Source organism: Musca autumnalis, unplaced genomic scaffold, assembly GCF_047663935.1.
Source record: "Musca autumnalis isolate F117 unplaced genomic scaffold, ASM4766393v1 scaffold_4, whole genome shotgun sequence".
NCBI lineage: Eukaryota > Metazoa > Arthropoda > Insecta > Diptera > Muscidae > Musca > Musca autumnalis.
The window spans coordinates 173,505,018-173,509,817 of record NW_027411977.1 but is presented as its reverse complement, the minus strand read 5'-3'; the positions used below and the strand labels follow the sequence as shown (position 1 = coordinate 173,509,817).

Sequence of the window (4,800 nt, the reverse complement as noted above, 5' to 3'; positions counted from 1 at the left end):
TCGTAATAATTTAGGCATCCATAGCTCAACCCCTAGATGACATACAGACCTAATTCTTCGTAGACACCAAGGCCTACAGAAGGTCGCCCATTCAGAGTACTGTTAACAACATTTGACAACAAACATAAAAGATTTTACATTATTGTGATTTTAGTTTCTTTGTATTTTAAATCACAATAATGTTTTTGACATCAAACATAATAATCAGCTGGGCTTATTGGCCGACCTTATGTAGGTCTTGGTAGACACGTTCTATATATGGTTAAGAATTCCTCGTTCAAAAATCAGCGTTCCACATTTGCGCTAAGGCGAGTAAATCGATCTACAAAATTTGACAATTCGTGTGAGAACAATTATTTTTTTTTTTTCTAAAAACAGTTTGTTATACCTCGGTTACATTTAACGGGATTAACCCAGTGTTATTGGATTTCAAATGTCAATGCCATAGTGCAAACGACAAATAAATCCTCTCGAAGTGGGTTAACCCGGCAAAAAAACTCTAGTGTAACCGTACTATTAAGCAAGATTGCCATGCTTCTGATGTGTCGAGGCCTTAACTTTCTATTGAAAATCTGTTAGTCCTGGTCCACACTAGAGTGGTTTCATTGAAAAAATTGCATGAAATTATGCGTCTCTAGATCGACCTCCATAGTAGAGTAAAATCATAAAATTGCTGTAGTGGGGAATTCGAATTAAGAACACCTAATTTCATGAAATTTTTTAATGAAATTCACGATAGTGTGGACCGGGACTTAGTCTCCTCAACGACTACGACAGCGATCACACAAACGTACATATATGCCAAATTATTATTTTGAATGTAAAAAATGTGGTGTTGGCTTTTCTTTTGATTTAAAGGTATACAAATGATCTATTAACATAATAATTGTTCCACAAACATCGCATACGGGACAAGGGAGACTTCTCTCATATCAATGAGAGCACCCCGATTCATATTAAGCTCAATGATATGGGACCTACAGTTTATCGCCGAGTCCGAACGGCGTGTCCTAAGAAACCACTTGTAGAGAAGTTTGATCTTTTTTATTTTTGATCTATTAACAATTCTATTAATTTTTGTATCCAAAATAATTCTTAAAAACTGATGTTTTTGTTTTTCATAATACAGATTAGGCGTAAAAAATATGTCAATATAATAAATGTGAATATGTAAAAATACTCAAAAATATGTAATAACCGGTAAAAAATATCAGAATTTATCTTTTTGATTTTTTTTAAATATGCAAAATACGAGGTCTAGCGATCATTAGGAATAAATAAAACTAGCGATAAACTTGTTAAACCCCTAACCCAAATTAATCCGAATGGACATCAACATACAATTTTTAAATTTGTTACAAACTTAAAAAGTTCCTATTATTTTATACACAAAAAGTATGTTTGCCTTACAATTAAAAAATGCTTGCATCAGTTCGCATATTTTGAAGAAAATATGCTTATTAGTACAACACACAACACAACGTTTGGCATCATTCACTTAAAAAAATTTATAAATTAATGCAAGGTTGTTGAGTGAGTTATACCCATGGTGGAATAAGAAGGTGTTAAATCAAATCATGTCACACGTCAAAGTTGCTCATAATAATGCATTACTGTGAATTGCTTGTTTACACTTTGTATGTGATTTTATTCACAATAACGCATTTTGACAACTGGTATGAAGATCAGCTGTTTTTGGCGTTACAACTTATTATTCCACCATGGTTGTACCTAATTCAAAAACCGTGAATTAAATGCAAATATGCATTTTGTATTACACTGTGCAACATTTTTAAGGTGATCCTGTGCAAACAATTCGAACTGAGGATTTTTTGAAAGTACAGACCCAAACGACAAGAAACCCTAGTTTGGTTTTGTTGTGTCAGATCCAGCTCGGATTTTATGGCCCCATCTAAACATGGTTAAATATTGAGTTTTTAAAGAAATTCGGTGCTATATCTCTGAAACCAATTCGAATCTTCTTCTGACCTCTGAAGCAAATTTGTAGATAAGGACAAGAATACAATATTTGGAGAAATAATGAACTCGAAAAACTACATTTATTGCCTCAAATTTCAAAATATATGCAAAAATGACACAATTTTTATACATTTCGCACCGTATCTCCAAAACCGTTAGTTTTTTCTGAATATTTTCTTTTGGAAAAATATTGGAATGTAATACACAACTCTTCAGAACATGTCATTGTTGTAAAATGCCTCGATGCCGTTGTTTTCAGTACATTTTTCAACGACGATTTAATAAAAATGTCAATAATGTAGTGAAATCCGAAATGTGAGAATAAACTGTTGGTGTGAACTGTGTTTGAAATACGTGTGGTAAAAGATATGACGCAAAATACCGCTAAAACAACATGAAGTAAGCATTTTAGAGTTTCAGAATGTTCTAAAGAATTGTTAAGAACACTATTTGGAAGATTTTTGCAAAAGGTTACTTGGCTCAACTCCCAATAGTTTAGCCGATACTGACCAGAATTTCAGCAATTATGTAAAATGTTCTATATTTTTTCATTTTTTCATTTTTTCATTTTTTTCATTTTATTTCATACATGAACAGTCTATGGAACATTACTCCTTACAGACTGTGGTAAAAAATTACATAAAATAATTTATATTTATTCTAAATATATTATTTGAGATTATAGATTTTGATGCACTAGATGGAGTTTTTCTTATGTGGTTTTTTCAAAAGATAAGTTCTACTAGTTTAGGGCTACAATATTGCTAAAGACAGCAAGGCCAAATTTCTATTCGTTTCTGAGATAAAGGCCTGATAAATGCAAAAAAGTGTAGATTTAGCCCGGTTTAGATGAGGCCATAAAATCCGAACTGGAACTGACAGGACAAAACCCTACTAGGGTTTTTGTAGTCTAAATATGTACTTTCAAAAAATGCATTCTAGAAGTTGTTTGCATTTTGAGTGTTGCATAGTGTTATAAAACAAAATTACAGCCACCAAAAGTATGCTATACTAATTTGGTGTAACTAATTTCGAAATTTCTTCTCCCATTTTTTACTGCTCCCACGTCGTTGAGAATATGGAAAGCGTGGGAATGGGAAATTAAACACCAGTTGGTAAAATAACCTAAGAAATTCTATGATGGTCGTAAGCCGCTGTATGTGTATAATATATATTATACATATGTATGGATTTATTTTTTGAACTACAATAGAATACAATACAGTAAACATACTAGCCTAAGGGAAATTACTTGACGGAGCTGCAGATGAATGTCAAACTCCACATATAAATTCCTTCATAGTTGGTATTAGTAAATTGTATTCGGTTAAAGTAAAGTGCAAATGGATTAGAACTTAAAAATATATTTCTTGTGAATGTAATCACAACAATCTCAACTGCTTTATATTTTGAACCCTCATTTGAAGCACTTCCCTGATTTAGGGTCTCATTGCTCTCCTCTCGAACACATTGACGTTTACCACAACAATGTCGAACTTTACTGTTCGACTGCACTGTTGGAAGTTATTGACTCATAATAAAACGATAAATTTTCATTTTGTTCCGAACTTTATCGCAATATGTGACACTTTCGAACTTTGTCGAATTTTAACAATTGCCTTTGCAACGCAATATGATAAACTCTAGGGAACTTTTCAGTTCATGTGTTAAAATAAAACTGCTATATATAAAAGAAAACTTATGACAACAATAAAAACAAAACATTAAATGATTACAGGTATTAAATAACATAAATTATTATTCTAATTAACAAAAGAAGTAAAAAGAAAATATAAGAATTACTAAAAGTACAGACAAACAAAACAAAAGAAAATACAAAATTTATTCTATATAATGACTTGTATGGAATAAGTGAGAAAACAAAAATTATATATCTACATATACACATTTATTTATTTATGTATTATTATTTATATTTACATACATATATATGTATACACATATATAAATATATATTTAATTTATTATTATTATTATAATTATTAAATCTAGTAATGTGAAGGATCAAATATTTAAACAAGTAAAAGAAAAAATATTTATTAGTTATAGTTAAATAAAAGAACAAGAAGAAAATCTTGAAGAAAAAATTAAATAAAAGACAAAATGTCAAAGGCGGGGGTATTTTGTGATTTTACCGACAAATAGTTCGCTTTTGATGGATACTTCAAAACAATCATTTTGAAAAAGAGCAAAAAACCCAAATAAAGAATTATAAATAAACAAAAAAATAACATATTTTAAAATTAGTATATTGAAAAACATATATTTAATAAATATTACAAAAGCAAATGAAATGTTACGTATTTAAAATATTTAGCTAAATTTTCTTTTTTATTATTATTATTATAAATTTATATTTTATAATTTAAGGACAAAAACATTAAAAATTATATATACATACATACATCAACAAAGGCATATACATAAATTAATTCATCAAAAAATATATTTAAATAAAATATTTACTGGATAAAATGTAATGAACTAATTCATCGGAATTTGTATAAAAACAAACGACCCACAAACAAATGAATTTCTACGACCGAATTGAATACTCAACGTTACAGAGGCCTACAGATTTATAGAGACAATCAAATTCGATAACGAATAAAGCATTTGCAGTTTTAAAGTATTTGCTTTTTAAAAATAGTATTTCGCCAAAATGTTTATCGAATGTGGTAATAAAATGAAAATCACATTTCTTCTCTTAATTAATTTTTCCTCTACGGATGAAGGATATGTCAATAGTATAAATAAATATAATATTCATAAATATCTTTTCGAATTAAATTGGTACGC

At 29.4% G+C, this 4,800-nt stretch overlaps 1 long non-coding RNA gene across 1 annotated transcript; it reads left to right on the top strand.

The window, feature by feature from the left end:
• The first annotated feature begins 787 nt into the window (after positions 1-787).
• Positions 788-3,771, top strand: LOC141400552 (uncharacterized). Its single transcript, XR_012412138.1, has 2 exons — positions 788-1,797; positions 1,845-3,771. It is a non-coding gene; the product is annotated as an uncharacterized lncRNA (long non-coding RNA).
• Positions 3,772-4,800: the final 1,029 nt, after the last annotated feature.